This window comes from Colias croceus, chromosome 13 (genome assembly GCF_905220415.1).
Source record: "Colias croceus chromosome 13, ilColCroc2.1".
Taxonomy (NCBI): Eukaryota; Metazoa; Arthropoda; class Insecta; order Lepidoptera; family Pieridae; genus Colias; species Colias croceus.
Window position 1 is genome coordinate 1,664,443 of NC_059549.1, and position 23,242 is coordinate 1,687,684.

Consider the following 23,242-nt stretch of genomic DNA (forward strand, 5'->3'; position numbering starts at 1 on the left):
ATTCGTAGGAAAATAAAACGTATATGAACGTCAATCTGTTTATTGCAAAACCTGTGCGCTATTGCTATTATGAGAAGCAATAAAACTCCACTTTAAAAAGTTATTTTTATGATAAAATAAAATAAGACACTGTGGAACTTATTGTTTTATAAGCAGTTCTTTAATGGTAATGGTTTATTTACGTGAGACAAACAATCTTCTATTTTTGGAAACAAACATGGTCGTCAAATTTCGCAATTTGTTAGTACGCACGCGAACCGATCTTATACTGAAGGTACTATAGTCTCTAATATGTGCTAAAAGAAGAACAGAACTGCAAAATCCAACCACATTTTTAAAGAGCCTTTGGACTGAGATATTTTCTCAATATTTTATAATATGTATATAATATATACACAGTCTTAAGATAGCAAAATAATGATTATTCTTTATAAACATTTGTAGATATAGATTTCTTTTACGTCAAAGAAAAAATCTGAAAGTAGCAGGAAATTAGTTTTCAAACAGTTCTCTGAAGTCATAAGGAAAAACTTCTGAAACACCTCAATATTTAAACTACTCTTACACAACTAACCTTTCCTAAAGATGTGTGTTTTATGGCTCATGACATATTTTGTGCACGGAGCCGTCGAAGTGGATGCTTATGCTAGCGTTGTATAAGATTAAGATAACCTAGCTCGTTATCCCGACCTCGATTCTATTGTATATATGCGAGACGATGAATGTGTGAGTATTTGTCAATACAACGTAAAACACGTGTTCACTTTAGGTACCTATATAACTTGAGGTATGATTTGCAGTTCATATATGATAAATTATTCTTGCGGTATGAAGAAACGAAAGTATCCCTAAAATAACAACAGTTATCAAAATCATAAGATAACAATTTTCATCGCTAAAATAGAAAAAAATGTAAGCTAGGGCGTCGAATTTAACGTCATTCATATCCTTTCGCTTTTATATACCTCGGAGAATAGCAGTTTTATGTTCTCAAAACCTTTTTTCATATTAACTGGAGCTGAGGTTGTCTTGAGAAGCTTTTTAATTTTTAAGTACCTGAAGGTACTTATGGTATATTTGAACACATAGTGCGTCATTACTGACGTAAATGTATGTAAGGTAGTAATTGCTTACTTGTTTTGGAAAATGACCTCTATTGTGGTAAGATAAAATACATTATATGTTTACTGTCGACCTCAATGCAGTACTAAAAATCTCGGAACTCCGTAAGTTTGTTAATAAATCTAGCTAAAAGTAGATCTCTGCGTGCACTAACATTTAACATTTGACGTGTATTGAGAATTATTTCTATCCAGTGGACGATTCCGTTGACTTCACTGATAATGTGGAAACTTTCACAATAAAATCAAATTAGCTGCTTTAAGTACGCACGTTCACAACTTCTCTTTAACTTTTACGAAGTTTGTTCTTTATTATTTTTCTTGCTTAAATTATTACGTCAGATGTAGGAACCTCGTAATCCTATTTTGGGATGTGTGTTTTATCTGTTATGTTTTTTCAAGAGTCACCTACAAAATATTTTTTCAAGCTCTACCAAGGAACATTATAATCACGTTAACAGATAATTTCAACAAGAATTATAGTGCAAAATGTTGATTTTGAGGATTGTATATTTTCATAAGAATAGATCAAATAAACATAATAATAATAGTTGTTCTTAAAAATATTAAAGCAAAACTTATTATTCCGATGTAAAAATATGGACCCGTAGATGGTGTTCAAATACAAAATAAGAAATGATGTTTGTACAAGGTGATTACAATAACCGTTTATTGAAGTATAAAGTATGAATATTGGAGCAATATCGAAAAGAAACACTTTTTCTTGCTTCTCGTATTTTCTATGAGTAGATGAAAATATACTGGTTGCTGAATTAAATAATAAATATTATTGAATTTTTGTTTAAAACAATACTAATACAATTTTAATCCCATACTTATGCATAATTTTTTAAAGACTTCAGTAGACAAAGAAATAGACGATAAAACTAAATGTACGAACAGTTATCACACTATTATAATAAGGTGCTTTGTAAATAAATGTAATAATCGATATATTACATTAATTATGTATTCCTATACAAATATGTATCGATTTCAGTCGAGTCATTTGTTTATCTTTTTGTGAACCCACGCAATGAATTGAGATTTTGGACCGCGATGTAAATTGTACAGGTTCATTTGGTTAAAACGTCTATCCATCAGCTTTTATTACCATTTCTGAGAAGACGAATGATTCGTCAGTTTTCATTGCTCTATCTATTGGAGTATAAATCATGAGTCTTAATTACAGGCATTTACTTAGAGGTTGTAATTACGGCAATCCTGTTACTTTTTCTGGTTAATTCAGTTACGCTTTAATTTGATGTATCGGGGAGAGTTCAAGGCTGTATTTTTATATGTGCTTTCATGAAATGATAAAGCGCTCGCAAAATGCTAATTTAAATATTTCCAGTAATATATACTGATTAAAGGGTGTGGTAATTTTATTCACTTATTTGTTTTTAAAATACCGAATATAAAGTAGGTACCTATAAATTAATAATAATGTGCAAGTGTTGTGAAACGTCACAAAATATTTCGTGTGCATTGCCGCACTTAAGCTAGTTAAAGTTTATTCGACATACGATCGATACCTAGATTCTTGAAGTCGTTGCTATAAACCACTATAGTCGAGCCAATTTAATAGGCAACATTTGACGTCTATCAATTTTATCTTCGAAGAGAGGTAACCTGCTTAAAAACATCGATTAAAGTGTATTAATCGATACGGATTTGAAACATTTGTCAATCGAATTTATTAATTTATGATGATTTTTATTCACAAGTAATCAATGCATTCGATTCTAGATGTCAGATTTCGATTTTTAGAGTAACGTCTCTAGTATTTAAAAAGAAAAAAGGTTTATTGACACAAAATTGTAGCGACGTCAGTTCTTCAATTCAGAAATTGATTATTATGTTTAGGATGGTTTATCAGTAAAATGAAATCTTAAAATTACTTGTATCAGTCATTATTATTATAAATATGTAATCGTAATTGAAATAAGTTAAGCAAATGTGCAGTTCTAACAAAACGAAATATCATGATATTCTATGTCGTCGTTACTAGGTTACGTTGTTGAATTTTGTTGAACTGTCAAATGTTGCCTATTAAAATGGCTCTACTTATAAGTAAGACTTTGATATACTAAGTGTGGCTATAAAGTAGGTAATATAGGTGACTGAACCCGGCATTAAGTTTCATCGATCATATAAATAGAGTCTTAAAAATATATTTACTTAAAATAAAGAGCCAAAACCTGTGGCGTGCTATCGTCGCTGTATTTATAGCCGGGCGAGCGGTGGGCCGTTGACGTCATCGCAGTTGAGTCGAGGCGCGGGGAGGCCGCGCGGAGGGAGGCGGGCGCGCCCTCTACGCACTTGCAAATTCGCACCTCCATGAATGAAAGAATCGAATTATCCCCTGAGACTGAATGTACGCGACTAGATCACTGATTAAGCCTTTACATGCTGAATACGTTGAGACTCTATGGGGTTACGTAATTGTTAAGGAAGTCGGGTTTATTCTTGGCTATTTGGAGCGTGTTTATTTACTCTTTAGCTTGATAAAACCATTAATGTGATAGGATAATTTTTGTTACTTATTTTAAAAAAATTGATCTAATTAAAAAGTCAGATATTTTCCGTTAAATGATCCTTCAAAATTCAATATTTACTACCGTTTTGACAGAGAACTAAGGAATATTTCTATGAGCTTGAGCATGCTCCTGCAGTAATTATTTACCTTAACAATTATTTATTTCTGTGAATTTTTCACTTTGTTCAAGTATATACTTATTCACCGTGGCGCTATTTACAAAATTAGAATAATCATAGCATGTTTCACAATACCTATACTTTAGTCATTAAAATTAGATTAAGGCTGTCCGCTGTACGATTCGATATCTACTGTTATTTTCTATCGTACTTACTTTCGATACTCATTCTTTATGGTTAAAGGTTAGATTTGGTTAAATGATAGGGAAGACAAGCCCATTTTCATGTTAAGTGTCGATCATATTATTTATTTACTGAATTATAATTTCTTTTATCAGTATCTCTCACAATTTTGAGAGAAACATATAAAATGTATACTTTTAGAAGTAATTAATGTTTGTAAACATAATATTTCATCAATTAAAAAAAAATGCGCAATCTGTACAAGTTGATTGGATAGTATAAGAAAAAATAATATACTCCTCGCATCGTATATACTATATACATAATATAATTAATTGTGTTATAAAAATTTTACGCATGAGCCGAAAAAATGATTTGAGAACACATCGCATTCTGCCTAAAATAATCGTTTTAATTGATACAAAACAAGTAATCAATTGGAAAAATAAGGAGAATATGTCGTGTAGACTTAGACTAAAATAACCATTTTTGTTTTTATTAAGAACAGATCTAAATAATTGTTATAACGCACGTAACACACATTCAACAAACAAAAACAGTAAAAATACGTCAGTCTTTTCACATAAACAAGTGACGTATGTGAATGAAATAATCGAAAACAAATTGTTTTCGATTCTCGGCGTTTTTATAAAAACAAAAGAAAAATATGTTCATAGCTGTATTGACTATTGACGTCTCAATGCCAAGACTATCTCCAACGAGTTTTATTGTATTCCAAAACTTGTATCGCAGCATTTAAATCGTTGTAGGTACCCATTAATGTAATAATTGCACCTTGCAATACTAAATGATCATTAAAATTGTCAAATCTAATCTATTGCGTTTTGTACAGAAAAGCAATTCAGAGGATATTTTATGAAGCGACAAGTAATAACTGCGTTAAAAACAACCGACTTCAAACTTGAACTTGCAAAATTCACAAATACCTACAGACAAAAATGCTCATAAAATAAAAACTACTATCCGAATAAAATTTTTATGGGACCAATTCGACACCATCTCGCATCGAACAAAAAAAGAATCACGTAAATCGGTTCAGAAACCTCGGAGTAATCGGTGTACATACATAAAAAAAAAAAAAAACATACCGGCCGAATTGATAACCTCCTCCTTTTTTTTGAAGTCGGTTAAAAATAAAGAAACAAAATAGCGTTCTTTTTTCTTACAGTCATTGTTTCCCAATATTTTGTTGTAAATAAGAAAATCGTATGCAAATACCAGAGAACACGAAACATCGACACAAAGTACGAGAACATTTTGTTAAACTTTTACATCTTACTTATCGGAGAAAGGTTCGCTCAATGTATGAGGATTTTTAAAGCTGAATAGGTAAGAACTAGCCTTATCTCAGCTCTATGTGATAAGGATAAAGTCTCTAGAGACTTAGAGTAGGTCTTGTGCCCACCATGAACTTAAGAAGGCTTTGGTGATAGTTATCCAGATTGATCGTGACGTGTACGAGGTGACATACTAAAAACGTATAAGAAACAAGAATAAGATATCGATATGAATATGGAGGAATTATGAAAAATAGGAAATTTTGAAGGAATGAATAAATACCCAGAATTGAACAGTTGTTGCAATAAACAGGACTAACGCTAGAAAATATGTAAAATTACATTTGTAATAACAACGAATCGTTCCGGTGAATAAAACATTTCTTAATTACATCAATTATGTATTTAACGTCTTGCACCGTCACCAAAGTCAATACGTGTATATCGATTGATTAATAATACAGCTATTAATAGATATCGGAATTGCAAAAGTCTTATACCTAGTCAAGTAAGTATTGCTTTATATTTTGAAAGTAATATCAGCGGCGGAAGCAGGAAGAGTCTGTAGTCAAATATTGTTTCCGCGGGGCTGCGTGTACGGTGTATGCAAATGGTTCTGTAAATTCCATTCTTTGTTGCACACATGTAGCGTTCGCTCAATATGGGCACAAAGTTCAGCACTTTGAAAGGAACACAATATTCCCCGCTCCGAGAAGCGTTCGTTGCATTTTGTAGCGAGACACGAGTTTCATCGACTGGATTAAAGCGATGTAACTTAGCTTTTGAATATAATACGGTATTGTTCCCTGAAATGTCATGAATGAAAACTAATGTTGATTATAATGTTCGTTCGTGGCAGTACATAGTATATTCTCTTCTTAGGTTGTTAATATCCATATTCAGAATAGAACCAACATACATATCTACATAATATAAATTATAATTGATGCATAAATATTTTTACATTAAATATGCTAACGCAGCATCAACTTCTTACGATCAAACTCAATATTAGATATAAGATTCAGCGGAAATGAAATGTCTACGGTTGAAATTAGTTGTTGATTGAAATCAAATCGATGTTTAAATTTAGTCTTGTGATACTCTACTAAGATTGCAGTATAAGCTGAATTAAAGTCAGTTTTAAATCATGCGAGATAGTTTAAGTTGTGAAATAAATCAATGTTTTTTTTTATAAATTACTGTGTTATTTTTGAAATGAACGTGGGTGTGTGATGATTTTATTAAAATGTATAAAAAGTTTATTCTGTATATACGCTACAATAATCCTGCCTTATTTATATTCTAAATATTCACAAATCTCCACCGTCTTTGGCATTTAAAAGGCACAAGTTTAAAATATGTTTTACTAAGAATATTATATTTAAAGGAGAAATTCTTAGACTTTAGGGTTTCTTAGAAGTTATTTCGTACGGTTTTTAAACGGACACATTTTTCAAGAACGTTTATTACGTGACTCATTTTGTGTAAAGTAAGTGATTTTGATTCGAAATATCATATTTCTTAACGTAAGAAATCTCAGAAAACAATTCCTACTTAACCGTTCAAAAAAAATTGTAATTGGAAATAACTTTAAAAACACTTGCGTTTATAAATAGTTAAATAAATACGTAACGTTTAAAGTTTTCGTTAGGTACCGTTAGAGTTAGCTACTATTAAGTATTCTGTTGTACCATTATTATTAAAGATCGCATAACATAACTGTGGCAACATAGCTTAAATTTTCTTTTATTTCCTTTTATTTTTCAGATTTGATGTCTAAATTAATACTACGTACTCTGTTGGACCCTGTTAAGCAATCTTATAATTGAATTATAACATGAGACCCAGGAAATTTATTTTTTCTAACTAAAGCACCTGTAAAAAGTTCTAAAACATCCTTTAATATAAACAAGGTGAATAATTGCAGTGTGTAATGTTTATTGCATTAATCTTATAAATGAGTATTGAGATTAATTGAACCGATAAAACCATTAACCAGCTCGACATGCTATTGTAATCAATAAAGTATAGTGAGGTTTCCTTTCATAATAATACTGTTTCATTTGCAGCTTTAGTTGGATAAATATATATTTATATAAATATTAGATTTAATTAAAGATATTTTATGGATCCTTTATAACTCTTTTTAGGTTATACAGTGGAGTGGAGATCTTCTTCAATCACTTCTATTCAGGAACGTGATTTGCATTGCATGACGTGAGCCAACAGTCAATTTACAACAATGAATTCCTAAAATTGTTGAAATAGACGTCTAGGAAACATAAAGTGGATATAAATGGGACTATTGTTGAGCGACTCTCGGTGCAATCGGCTGGCTATCATAACGAAGAGGAATTTTATGCCCATACTAAACCTCGATATGGCGACGATAAGTGACGGCTTTATTTCGCGTTCCGTTTTATTATTTTCATTAGTTTTTAATGCACTCACAGTGGCGAGTTAACAAAGCTTTGGATTTTACGCCCAGTGAACTGAAAGGCGGGTAGTGAATACGTATCGCTGTATTTCAGAAAATAATGAGTGTATTACTTGCTTTTGACATGATAACGGTCAAACCAAATACCCATTTTTAATGGAAATTGGCAGTTAGCGGCGATCGATATTCTCTGATGGTAGTGTTTACATTCTTCGATAGAGCGTGAAAACAATTATTCTAGAGTAACTCCATCGATTTTTTAGTTAACCCATTTAATAACATCGCGCTTTGTGTAATATAATATTTGCAATCATTTTCATTACCATTCATACTAAAAAGTATATGTGTTATTTAATATCGCTGATCCTGTAGAAAAATAAGAGAATAATAATATTTAAAAGAAACACAATATGTCGCGACGATGCGAATGTAAATGTGGCGAGCAATGCCAGCTCTTTTGTGGACTAACCCACTTGGCTACACGCTTTGCTTATGCAAAATTTGAAAGCTTTAAGTGCTACCTCCTTATTTTGTTATTATATTCCACTCATACGTTTAACTTGCAAAATCATTATTATGTTGACTATTTTGAATTTCATCTCAATGTTTAACCGCTTATGAGTTTTTGTTTAAATTGCGAACCTGTTTGGAATTTGTAATATGGAATATAAATAGCTTCGAAATTTCAGGTCTTTAAAGATTGGGTTAGTTGTCGAATGTGACGAAAATGATAAACCAAACCTGCTTTCTTTTTCTGTAGCCTTTTATCTTTACTTATTATTTTTAAATCCATAATTCACTATCTTCTTTTGCAACAAAATACTTGAACAACCTTGTCCATTTAGCTATTACATATCAATGTATATTCGCCCGAGCTATTTCCATCTGATGCACAATGCACAATGCATAACAAACATATTACGTAGTGTCAGATTTCTCATGCATTTATTATCAAAGTAATCTCTTTCATTCACATCCAATATGGCCGGTATCAATATTGCATATTGAAACTTGAATACGTGTGCTCAATATGTAAATAGTGCCGTAGCAGACACGCCGGCGGCTCGGCCGCTCAGACTGTGCCGTTAACCTAATTGGCGTCAATTCCTTGGATAATGCTAATTTTATGAGATGTCTCCACATTTATGTAATTTATTGTTAGGTAAGAGATTGATTTCGACGTATTGTGGTGAGATTAAGGTGTTTTATTGAGCGTCCTTAGTTTTTTTTCAAGCGTAGTGAATTTATTTGAAAGCTCTGTGGCATCCCACGTATGAAAAAGGTAATTAATGTGGTATGTTCATAGAATTTTATCGCGGTTCATAAGTTCATGGAAATGCTAAATACGTCAAATAGTGAATATAAGGGTGTAATAAATAACGCTTAATTTATTTACTCGCTTAACATCTGGTATAGATTTTTCTCTATTCATGTAAAATTAAACATAATATGATCATGAGAAAAACATTTAAAAGACTGAGATTAATAAAATAGGAACGTAGCATACTACCAGGTTGTGCCTATAACACTTAAAAATACAATAAAAAATATATAGGATGAGTTGTTAACTAGCCCTACGATTTTATTATTTAGTTATCTTCTATGATACAATAAATTAAAACACTCCCACGTAAGGGTGCAATTAAACTTTTATTAGACCTATAAAATAAACATAAAAAATAAATAAGGTAAGGCTAGGAAGCTAACGCGTAAGATATACAAGCCGGTGAAAATTAATTAGTATCTAAATTCTCATTGGGATCTGGTAAACGATACTTTTACGGGCTTGGAGGAAAATTTTAGTACACCATTACACGTTACTTATAAATATGAATTTGAATTGTGCCTAATTATGCAGCTTCCACTAATTTTTATTTGTTAAAACGCTGTAAAATTGTTTTTAACTATACTTAATTTCTCATTTGAATTAGGACATGCTTTTTGATTGATAAAAGTTAAATTACGATACATATTTGTTAAAAAATCATTATTATTTCCATAAATATTGTAGAAAAAACTCAATAAAAAGATTATACGAAAGTAATCAGTATCATACAAGTTTTGTCAGTTTATTTTTATATGTACGTATAATAGAAAGATGGCAATAATTCTTCAAGACAACCTGAAGGTTTGTTTTCTTTTTATATTGAAATAAAATTCCAATAGAAGCTTCTCGAAGCTGAGATCGTTATTTTGAGACTTTATAAAATCTTATTATACAAACTCGTATTACGCTTCTTATTATTATGAATTTACACCAAGAAATTATATTTAAATTGCCAACTACTCTTTTATAATTACTTTCGTGGGGTTTTTGACATTTAAGTTGTTGGAAAATCTTGAGTGATTTTTAATTTAGTTTCATTATGAGGCGTCCCTCTTTCTATTAAAGGAGGTTAGTGCAAATATCTGTGTATATTATTTATCTTCTTATTGAGTTTCTTCTTAAAAACATCTTTTTCCCAAAATAAAATATTTGATTTTACTTTGAAAACATGTATTTTAAAGTAAAATAAATTTGGATCGGGTCTATAAATAGATTCACCAATATCTATACGAACTATCCATTAGTTAAACTACACTGTTTTCACACAAAGTTTAGAACGTTGATTCAGATTCCTAATTTGTATGAAAACTACAATATATGCAAAATCGATAGGTCGGCGGTTCCCTCGCCTTTGGTTTTAAATCACAAATCAAACGTACTGGCCCCGGATTAACTTTTCCTGAGTGCCTTTGACACGTTAAGCGTGTAACTTTTTTGAGTTAGCTTCCAACTACATTGCAAGGGGTATTTTTCTATAATATTCAAAGATAATTCTATTTTTTCTATCTGTAATTATTAAACTTTAATGCTTCTTAAACTAATTACTGAATTTTAATGTACGTGTGTATTAAATAAGGAAGTAGGCTTTTATAAATAATTGGAGAACTTTTCATCGTTAATCCGAATTGTTTAGTACCAATCAAAATGATTGCCGATGCAGGAATAAAGCCCGTGTTGATGAACAAAGTGAATTCTAGTTGATAGTATTATACCGGGTGTTCGGACGGCTAGCTCAATTAATTGCAGATCAGATGCAGTGAAATAAGCTTATCCTCAAACAGCTTTAGTGGGCGATTTTCCTATAACTTTATTATTGAATTGTGCATTATCTATTAAATACTAAAGATGTGAGTATTAATCTATAATATAAAAATGAATCCCAAAATGTGTTGGTAAGCGCATAACTTGAGAACGGCTTAACCGATTTCGTTAATTCTTTTTTTATAATATTCCTTGAAGTTCGAGGATGGTTCTTATGTAGAGAAAACGTGAATATGTACCACGGGCGAAGCCGGGGCGGCCCGCTAGTTATAAATAATAATGTGGTTTTTTATTGAGAATGAAAATATAAAAAATTTAACAATATGTTAGTAGAAAAAACATACTTTCATAAATATTTAGAACCTCTTCTATTTATATATTCTGTTCTCAATTTCGGAAGTATCACATTATAAATTATGTACATAATATGAAATATGGATAAGAGGACCGCGGTTTACATACTTTAAAATATACATAATAGCATCTTGAAAAGGAAATATGAACTAATTTAGTTAATTTTAGTAGACACACCCGTCCTTGGTGGCTAAAAGGGCCAAATAAATTAAAACAGGTGGGCGTGCTCTATACTAGGTACTAAGGTATGCGTAGAGACGAAGGTATATTACGTAAAATATAACGTTTCTCTACGATTCCTCTGGGACCCTTGATTTCCTTATCAGTGTTACTCTACGGTACGCTACATTGGCTGTATTAAAACAAGAATAAATAAACATCCCTGAAGAAATGCGGGGACGTACTTTCTTAAGACTGTTATTATAATCCATACTAATATTATAAATGCGAAAGTAACTCTGTCTGTCTGTCTGTTACTCAATCACGCCTAAACTACTGAACCAATTTGCATGAAATTTGGTACGGAGATATTTTGATACCCGAGAAAGGACATAGGCTATCTTTTATTGCGAAATATTTACCACGGGCGAAGCCGGGGCGGACCACTAGTCTACACTAATATTATAAAGAGGAAAACTTTGTTTGTTTGTTTGTTTGTTTGATTGTAATGAATAGGCTCACAAACTACTGGACCGATTTTAAAAATTCTTTCACCGTTCGAAAGCTACATTATCCACGAGTACCATAGGCTAGGTTTTATCCCGGAAATCCCACGGGAACGGAAACTATGCGGGTTTTTCTTTGAAAACGCGGGCGAAGCCGCAGGCGGAAAGCTAGTAAGTAATATAATCTAAGTAATAATATCGAGTAATAATATCCTTATTGCTTGAATTCAAAGAAAATCGTTATTTTATTTACATCGCATACCAATCAAAGTAATTATAGGCCCAGAAGTCTAGAATTTTGTGTTTATTTTTAGACGCTCACAAAAATAAAGACATGGCTATTTTAGAAATCATTTAATATTTCATGCGTTCATGTTTGTAATTGAATTGTAGCTTTGAAAAATATTTTCCACACTGCTACATAAATTCGAAGCTAGCAAGAGTAAGTTTCTACTAGTTTATGTCTTCAGGCAACTACCACTGAGTCTTGAAACTTCGGCGAGTTTATTTTTGGGCACAAGCTATACGATAAACGAAGTCACTAAGTCAGAATGTGTTCGGTTCGTAATTTTATTACGGAATTTTCTCTGCTGAGCTTGTTTCGTACAACCCTCTGAATGTATAAATAATTTCGCATGCATTTGTTTGCATAATGCTATTTTTAGTTTGCGGCAAAAATAGAAATTGATGTGAGTGTTTTGTAGTTTTCATAAAAACGGTTAAAGTGTTGGTTAAGATATTATCACAAAACAATAGGAGTAAGGAAAATATGTATGATGTCATATTTTCCTTTCGAACGACGACTCATATAATGCGATTTCATATAAAATTACATTTTTTTTTTTGGTTGGTCATAATGTATTTTCCGGTATATTCATACAGCTTCGTAGTTCATACAATACCTCTAGAGGTCTACCTAGCAATAAGGGTAAAAAATAAAAATCGATCTATAGAGATTCCATGAGAATATATCCTATAGGTGATAAACAGCCCATGAAATTTAGTTAACAGGCATCCACTTGTTTCTAGATGGGCACTTCGCCAGACGTAGTTGAAAGTTTGCCTTTAAAATTAATTAAGACCGTTATCTTTTACTATACGTCAGTTCAGTCTACACCGTGGTTATGATGAGCTCCACTTAACAAGCTTGAATTAATGGCGCGAAAATAAATTAATCTTACGTAATTTTGTATAAATAATCTCCATGAATAAAGGTAAAATAAAGTTTTGCCAGAAAAAAAGTCAATGTTTTTCTTTCTAAATATTTTTAATTTGAATAATGTGCAGTCGTATTTTAAGAGAAATAAAATGAACGTATCTAACAATAATGTTGCATAAAAAATCTTGAAGAGAAGCGAGATAGTTAAACGGTATCAAACTCAACCTTTAAAGTTAATTGAGACTTTTAACCTTTGCTGCACGTGTGATGCTTTCTTTTTAATTATGTGGGCTGCAATAACATTATACTCGTTTTAACAGGCAATGCAGGGCGGTATAACAGTCACAGGTTACAATCTTGCAAACATTAGATAATTCAGCTAGCTCAATCTTCGAGTTTAGATGAGCCATGATACGAAAGATCCTCGCATCTAATCCTTTCTAATTAATTAATACGTTAACCTTTACTGCATGTGGTATCACGCTATAAAGTTATAAATGTGGGTTGTAACGACCTCATGTTCTTGCACATAACAAGATAGTAGGAGGTCAAACTAACAAGTGAACTAATTTTAAGATAAGCCCGTTTTATTCCACTCGGCTCTTCCTACGGGTTCCAGAAAAGCATAATTAATTTACTGTTGCCGTTTTAATTAACCGACGTTGTGCGAGTTTTACATTCAATTGTATCCCTTCGTGACTATAACGACGTTTTATGTTAATATATCCTTCAATTACATCTTTCGGCGAAATTGAGCATATTAAATAACGTTACCGGAAATACTATGTGTCTATGTAAATATTGCCACTAATTATGGCGATTAATGTTTTCTTAAACTGTGACATTTACCGTATGTAATGATTCATTAATGTAAACGAATTGTCTTTTATTAAATATCTATATTTGTTTTAAATGCGACTGAAAATATAAGTTTATTCAGTTATTTAACAAAAAGATTGAAGTCTTTTTTATTTAATTGATTTCCTTGAACCTCACTTTTCCTTTGAATCTTTGTAATCTCATTTCATTCAATATTGTCAGAGATTTGTTCGCAACGGATATTGTTAAAAGCTTTATGAATTCTAAAGTTCATAACCGAAATATCATGTTGAATGTTGATTCATTTATGTAACACGAAACCATACTAAAATGTATTTTGATATATGTAGGTACGCCATGTTTAATTTTCGATTTATTTTACATTTTTGATTGCAGATAATTGAAGTGAAACTTCTTTATCGGGTTTGGAAAAAAATTTAGTGTAACATATTTTCGTTACGCGTGACATTCCACATTCTTCCGTTACGCGCCATCTTTTTCTTATCCCTATTCAACGTATTTCTGAAAAGTTGCATATAGTAAATATTTTTTTGAAAAATAAGGTCATAAAGAAGTTTCTCATCTTACGTATGTACCTACACTAATACACGCATACATTTTTTTTAAATTTAAATTGTTTTAATTTAAAGAAACATTAAATAATTTCGTGTAAATAATATAATTCTATATGAACGAAGGAAAAAAAGTAACTTCTATAGAATACATATTCAAATTGCATACATTAGTAGATTTTTAAGTATATTGTTATATAAAGTACTAGGTTTCCGCCCGTGGCTTCAGTCAAAGAAAAACCCGCATAGTTCCCGTTCCCGTGGGATTTCCGGGATTGCGTCATTTTCCCGGGATAAAAAGTAGCCTATGTCCTTTCTCGGGTATCAAAATATCTCCATACCAAATTTAATGAAAATTGGTTAAGTAGTTTAGGCGTGATTGAGTAACAGACAGACCGACAGAGTTACTTTCGAATTTATAATATTACTATGGATAAAACCAGAAACTAGGTGGACTATTGAGTTGGTACCTAATCCCTATGGCGAAAATCCTTAAGCTGTAAACTACAAAGCCACAGCTTCCTCTTACAAAGTGCTGTAACTAGACTCTTCAGCCACTTAGCTGCTACATGTACCTTAAATCCTTTAAAATGAAATTTCATTAGAATTGTGGACTGTTTAAAATGGATTTCCTCGCCGCTAGTCATAATTCATGAGTACAGCGACCGCACAATTTGACCAGAGTTGACCAAGTTTAAAATTTAGTTTGAAGTAATTGTATTGGTTTATTGAGGTACTAGATTTCCGCCCGCGGCTTCGCCCGCGTTTTCAAAGGAAAACCCGCATAGTTCCCGTTCCCGTTGGATTTCCGGGATAGAACCTATTCAATGTGTTAATCCAAGTTAACCTCTATATGTGTGTTAAATTTAGTTGTTCAGTAGAATTTGCGTGAAAGAGTAACAAACACACATACACACATCCTCACAAACTTTCGCATTTATAATATTAGTAGGATAGGATAATAAGAATGTTAAAGGTTGGGTGGGACGTTAACAATTATGAGTTCTTTTTAAATTAAGTTATTCATAAATAATAGAACGTTTTAATTAGTAACAAATAAGAAAACATGATGGATAAGAGAAACTACATTTTAGTCAAACTATGTTAGTAAAACGTTAATTAAATGATATATTTTACTCGAAAACGAATACCCGCGCGGCTGACAATGAACAATTGTTTTGCTACCCCTGATTTATAACATTCAATTACAGAAGTATTTACTCAAGCCCAATAATTACACACAGCTTTATCTACGTAATTAGAACTACCACTTTAAGGTAACAATTGAATTGCATAGTAATGATATTCAGACGCAATTAGTTTACATACAGTAACAATGTAAATATAGAACGTGGAAGTTTGTTATCTTGGTGGAAATAGGCAAGGAGCTTCGCACAATCTCAAAGTCTTGGAGCTTTAATAAAATTGGTTATTGATAAGGATCTTTGCACAAGCTGCTCGACTGGAAATATTGTTAGCTAGTGGATTGTTTGCACTTGCATAACGTTTGTCCACTCAGCTGAACGAGGACGCTCTGATGTAATGAATTTTAAACCTCTTATAAGTGATTATTTTTCTGCGGCAAATATGGAAAAATAAATAAAATCTTTCGATGAAAAATTTCAGGATACATAAATCTAAGGTAAGTATTGAATGACTGTGTAGTTTGCAAGTTTTTAAGAGTTAATAACAATTGTCACATAACTATTTAGAATTGAGTCGGTAAATTGCTTTGATTTGAACAATAGAAACATATTATGCTGTGGTTTAATGAACTAGCAGTTAATAATACCTAATTTAAAAAATAATTATGAGAACATTCAACATAACAATAACAAGGAAGTGGTTAACATTTACTTTGAAAGTCTTTCCAAAAATAACCCTACAGTTTGTTTCCGTCATAGCATAATTCTGTTTTTTACATAACTTTAATTGAAAAAGTGAAGCCCTATCAAAAGTTATGTAAGATTTTAGAATAATGGTGCTATTAATAGCTTAGCATCGTCAGGAATAAAGCATTTAATGAATATTAATGTATTGTTTATTTTTGTTATACCATGGCTATTGTTGTGAATTAATCAGGCAAGTACACACTAGTACATTAATTTAAATTTAGGAGGTAAACTAACCGAATAGCTCTTAGTTTGAAACTACTGCGTTAGTTCCGCTGCCTAGCGGTGAATTTGGTCAGCATTGCACTCTGCATGGTCATATTCCGAACAATTATTGACCTATTCGCTTTGAAAATTAGCATATCAAAGCATCACGGGTGAATTAACGCGGATCATTTTTATAAAAGAGAAATTTTGAGTAATTTTTTAATGTGTGACATATGCGTAGAGCAACGGGGGAATTTAAGAATATTGTTAATATCACTTCAGAATCATTGGTATGATTATAATAGCATGCATATTTAATTCATCACTGTTTACGTATTCATTTTACATTATTGCATTGAGATACCCCGTCATTCGGCATTACGCAAATACACCTTATATTTCTTTCTCTCTACCTTTTATTTCTTTATACCTTATATTCTCGTAAATAGAGAAGTATATATGTGAAGGATTACGAACTCCTTAACTATAGTTTTTATGGTAGGTATACCATATTGTATCACTGGATAATTTAATCAAAACATCCAAGGTATGAATCATGTGTCGCAAAAGTGATTGGATAATTTGGTTCAACACTTATGTATCGTTCGATTTGTCCATTGTTTAAAAAATATTTTTTACGCGTTTCAGTTGAATATATTCAAAAGCTAACAAAATTTAAAACAATAATTGCATTGTTAAATGAGTAAAATATAGAGTTTTTCACGGACGGATTTCAAATTTTAAAATAAACAAGTAAATTTTAACTAAAATCAAATGAAAGTATAACTAGTTTCAAACTAAATTGATTATATAACAAATATGGGCGGCGTTTGTTTTATTTAGCAACTGCGGAAGCGAGCAATCGTGTTTCTGTATGTAAATTGGTTTTATGCGCGCCGAAGATTTAATGAATTCGCCTTTGTTTACATGCACGACCACTATTTGTGTATGCAATAGACGATTTTTTAACCATGTGGTAGATACTGTATTTTCATAAAGTAATAAAAATGGATAAAAGTTAACACCTCTCATATTCATATTATGAATACCAGCTGCAGCATGTTCAGTTGTATCATCTGCCGAAGTGACAACGCAACGGTATGAAAATTCTAATAGAAGATATAAGTTTTGCCGACGGCTTTGTGATTTTTTTAATTCAAAAATATACCATCTTATTTGATAAATATTATGATATTGTGAAATTTTTTTTTTCAGTTTATTTAAAAAAATTAGCTCTCTTTGTTTTTGTTTGGTACTATAAGTACGTAAGGTTTTAAAGCTTCTTGATTATTTTTATACATGAAATATAGAGTTCGACGTGTTGACGAAATATTCAATTTATAATATGAGTGAATGGTGGACTTTAATTAATACTCACAGGATATGCTTATCAACTATTAATAATAAAGAGCGACGTTACAAGGAAGGCTTATTTAAAGATTAACGTTTCATTTTCAACAAACTTCTGATGAGATAATCTTTGTTGGACTTACAAGTAGTCTGTAATTATCTAATATCTTAAATATCTTTTCTTTGACTGCCGCCTTACAAACGATGTGATTAACAAAAGTTATTAAGTATCTCCCTTTTCCTCGATAAGTTTTCCTTTAATTCGGGATAATCGTACCATCTTAATTGTACTTAATTAAATAATGTTTATAACGTATCGCAAAACCAGAATGTATAAATATTAAATTCATTTGTTATGGCTGTAAACTCATAATAAATACAGAATATATTTTGAGAAAATTTCAAACGGACTTTGTTCAAGAATGAATGAAACGCTAACGAACCTTTTTAATTCATGTCACGTCATATGAAATTCATACTAAGTTGTACACACTCACGTACTTTATTTTCAAAATTGTGTGATATTTTAGAGGAATCTAGTGCGTCATTGAGTTTGTGAAAATAACGCATTTAATAATATCAAAAATACAAAGGAGATTCTAGATTTAACAAATATAACAAGACAACGTTATTAGTTAGTTGTTTATCAAATATATTGGTGTAAACATTTTTAAATGTAAAGGTCTTTCAAACTTGTCATCAAACTAGGTACCTAACTAACTTAAATTAGTTCACATTAGTTTCCAAACCAATATGTATGTTGTGTGACAACTGATAACTGATGATAGTCATACAGACCGCCTACCCATATCAAAGATTTCCTTTAAATGTCTTTAGGCATTCGTATCAAAATATCTCTGATAGGGTCTAATAGAATCAATTTGCTGTCCAAACGTATTTGTATCGATCATGATATGTCTTAAATGGGTTCTGTATGTATAGTGTGACAATTTCACTATATTCGATCTGATATAAATAGGACTCCATCTCAGTCGATGAACAAACTTAAATGTGAGTTGGGGAGTATTTTTATGAAAGTTATTAGCCTATTTTGGTAGAGGACGTTGTATTATTAGAATACTTTATCTAGAGTATATTTTTTATCTCCCATAAAATAAGTCTTTAAAAATAAAGATTCCAATTATGAAACTTAAAATTGTCAAAGAAGTTTTGTTCTGCTCAATCGAAAGTTAATAATACGAATAAAAAGCTGATATTAATTTTGAGTTTTTAAAACATCGCCTACAAAGACTTCGAAAGAGCCCTTGATAAAAATTACTTCTAATTTTAAACTTGATCGGTGTCATTAAATATTTAAAATCACAACTGGAAATAACGGAAAGTTGAGTTCGTTAAATGTACGAACAAGTCGATCCACAAGTGGTAAGTAGATAACAGTTGAACGTTATACTGGTATTAAGAAGTACTACCGTCACTTAGTTCCGCGAAGTAAAACACATTAATTACTCAAACTGCTGGTGCGTTAAACGCGCCATCTTTGAACTTTATAAAGCTTTTAGTGTGGAATAACAAGTCATTTTTGTTCAACAGTTTTCTACCTTCACTAATTTGTAATGTATATTTTTAATTCATTAAAGATTAATGTGGATTTATAACGAAAATCAAATTAATGGCCGTGAGTTTGAAATTAATATCTAATATATATTTTACCAGCATACAAAATTCTTATAAATTGCTTGTAATGTAGAATAATTGAGTAGGTATACATTCAAATAAAGAGATAAAGCAAAATGTAATTTCGCGTAAGAACATCCAAATCAGGATTTATTAAATAGAAAACAGGTATCATAATACAAAATGGGGAAACTTAAATTTCTCGACGATAATAACCAAGTTATAAATAGGTTACATGAAGATATAAAAAGTAATTTTTCGGAAGTTAGTAACACGAATTGCGTAATATTTGACATCTCATCTTTCTGGTATCATTGGGCTGGAAAATAATATTTGTAATTTAATATAGGCTTGTTATTTTTTGTGAATTCTCGGTCGCTACGTTTCTTACATTATAAAGCTTGCTTCAACATTTGTATAAACACCCAATGTATAACTTAACCTATTTATAGAATCAATTTTAGGCATCGCAGAAAATGTGATTTGATTTAATTTTTTTCATACCTTATTTATTAGAAAATAGTTAGTCTTAAGTATCGGACGGAGGCAAGAAGGAGCTTGTTTTTATTGCATTCAAATTGGCGATTGACAAAGAAATTATGTCACTATGATCACAATCCTGTAAAAAAATAAATTATTAAGAACATAACCCAATGTTTCCGTAGTAGCGTAAAAAAAATAAGATTTCTACTATCCACGAAAATTTTCCATGATTTCGCTAAGATATTTCACAAAATATTTAAAAAAAAAAGTGAAGTCCCTTGTCCCCGTAGTGGGGTAAGGGGCAGATGCATTATGCATACATCTGTTTCACTGATCGATTTTCTTTAGGGACAAGTAGGTGATCAGCCTTCTGTGTCCTATCAGACCGAGACATTTTGTTTTCTTCGTCTCCACCGGGAATCGAACCCAGGACCCCTCGGTTCTACGCTCACGCGTCAACCACTGTACCAAGGAGGCGGTCAAACAAAATATTAAACCACATAATTTCAGTGAATGATCCCCAGTTCTATAATAATGAATCATTAAATTTGAAGGAGGAAAAAGGCCGTATCGATCAATTCTATCCTTGAGGTACCCGGCACGCGGAATACAAAGTTTCAATTACTCCAATGTGCCACCTGGAGTCTATTTTATACTGGGAAAATAAATATAGTAATTCTCTACAGTGTTGCGTTTGATCCCATATATCTATACATATAATAAATCTGTAGAAGGGTCAATTCTGTACATTGAAAATATTGAAAAAATAAATAGCAGGGGGTGTTACTGGATCGATACCAAACCCAAATATGTGATTAAAAAAATTTTTGTCTGTCTGTATGTCTGTCTGTCTGTCTGTCTGTATGTTCAGGCATCACGTGAAAACTAACGGTTCGATTTCGATGAAACTTGGTATAATTATACCTTATTATCCTGGGCGTAAAATAGGATACGTTTTATCCTGGAAAAATACGTAGAAAAAAATTAATCTTAATTTTTCAGTTTTATCCATAGACGTTGTTCTGTAGAACCGCGAACACACGTTGCGTATTATTATAGGCCTAGCCGTATTTGGGTCCAATAGATATTTATAAGATATCATTGTCAGAGTTACTCAAAATGAAGAAATAAACCATCCACGCGAAGACCGACATCCGCGCGGACGGAGTCGCGGGCGGAAGCTAGTATAGATTAAAGCTCATTGTAACTCTACTTCGAATAAGTATAACATTGACAACTTTTTGTATTATTGGGGGTTTATTAACGAAATCTTTGCATTAAGTGAAGATTAACTCCTTAAAAAAGTTATTAATTCGATTGCTATGCAGTAAAATAATTTTAATCTAGAAGAAATTTTGCATTATTCACACATTGTTATCTTCTTTCATACGAATATTAAAATGTGTCTTTATTTTACGAAGACGTTCAGAACAAATACAAGAATTGAGTGATGGCTTCGTGTAATCCATCAATTAAAAATAATACAAGAAGAAACAATGTTACTTTGTTTTATCATGAAGGAAGGAACAATTTTACTATGAAGTAGGTACAATGTCTTAATTTATTTAAAAGAGAGAAAAAAACGTTATTTAATTTAAATTGATTTGAATTGATCGCAGAAACTATTTAAATTGATAACATTTTATCAATTTGTTGTTTGTGTTAATTGAGTTGAGTTCAGTTTTGTCTATTTTTACAGAAAGGCTACATAAAGTGACGCTATGACCAGAAGATACAGAAAAATGAAAAATGTTGCAAAAATTAACGAAAATGTTCCTATTAGGAGCCGACGAAGTTACGCAGGTCGCAGCTCGTTTTGTTAGGTAAACTATCTTCTAACTTAAAGGTTTTATTAATATATATTTCAGACATTCCTAAACCTTTATATTTATTATTTATTTGCAGCCTTAAAATCAATCAATACATATCATAGGTATAGCCACCCAAAAATATGATCATTTCTTTATCCATTTTACTCTCATCTTAAATATATTTTGTTTTCACGTCAAACACGTTAAGTAACAAGTCAAGAATTCTCTTCGCAAAATATCTTAGAACATAAGAAACGTTTTAGATTATATTTATAACATTTGGATCAAATCATTATTATTTCTAAAAATTTTCAACTTTTTGTAGCTGTTTAATTAATCCGTTTCTAAAAACAAGCAATTTAGGTGAATCACTAGTTAGGGGGGGGGGGGGTTTTGCGCATTGTTCTTATGTATTCGGTTTTTTATTCATTTCATTTCTTAGATATCCTTTAAAGTTGTACAAATTCAGTTAATTGAAAGTTTAAATTGTTTAAATTCGGTAATTTTATTGGTTAACATCAGCAAGTGTTTTTCTTTTCTTTTTCCAGTATTGTGAGCGTATGTGTTAACTAAATAAGTCCGCCCACAGCGCGGAAATCAACCTGCTTCCGATTACTTCATTATGCCTTATTGCCTAGATCTGCGAATCGTGATAAAATATCATATATTTGCTTTACATTAAGTATACATAAGAAAACAATGGCAATTCTTAACAATGCCTTTGATACTAAATTGCCTTTATATTGTGTTTGAATGTTTGAATAAATTTGGAAGCGTAATGAAGTGTAGACCATCATGTATGCTCTTTTTTATTTCTACTATTTAATTATTAAAAACGTGAAAATAATCTGAAGGAATCCTGTTCTCTACCTACAACCTCGTTTCAACCTACTCGTAGACATTTATAAGGAAAATGTCAATTATGCGAATTGGCCTCGCAGTTTCTTAAGAAAATACCATTTAATTTAATCAGAAAAGCAAACAATACCAAAAGCTAATGAGCGAGGGAGCGAAATAAGCGAGCTTGATTTGTGATCACAATCCGTTCTTTATTTATACAAAATCAATAAATTATAATGCTTTCGTTAAATACATCATTGTTCTTATATTTATCGTATAAAAAATGATGACAGTTAAAAGTTTTAATAACAATTACATACAAAAATGGCAAAATTACAATACTCTCTACAAATTAACGCTAATTACACATTTAATTGTGAAGAACATAAATTTCGCAATTAAACCACAACAAAAAGCACGAAATAAAAAATAAAACAGTAAGCAAATAAAAATTTCAAGCCACTTAAAAAACTATCGATCATAACTTAAAAACAATCACAAAAGTCGAATAAAACGCAACCAAAGCGTTTGAAGCGGCGATAAAAGCGCGACACAGGTAAACTTACGTTGTGTACGCGACTCCGTGTGTCGAGAGGCACTACAACACCATGCGTTTTGTTATGCCGGCGCAAGGGAACGCGTGACGTCCGCACGAGCGTCGTCCACG

At 31.4% G+C, this 23,242-nt stretch overlaps 1 protein-coding gene across 1 annotated transcript in view; it reads right to left on the reverse strand.

Moving 5' to 3' along the window:
- LOC123696620 overlaps positions 1-23,242 on the reverse strand; it is a 76,879-nt gene extending 53,637 nt beyond the window's left edge. The window contains exon 1 of the mRNA XM_045642936.1: positions 23,142-23,242. The gene's annotated coding sequence lies outside the window, so the exon portion shown is untranslated. The remainder of the gene's footprint in view (positions 1-23,141) is intronic.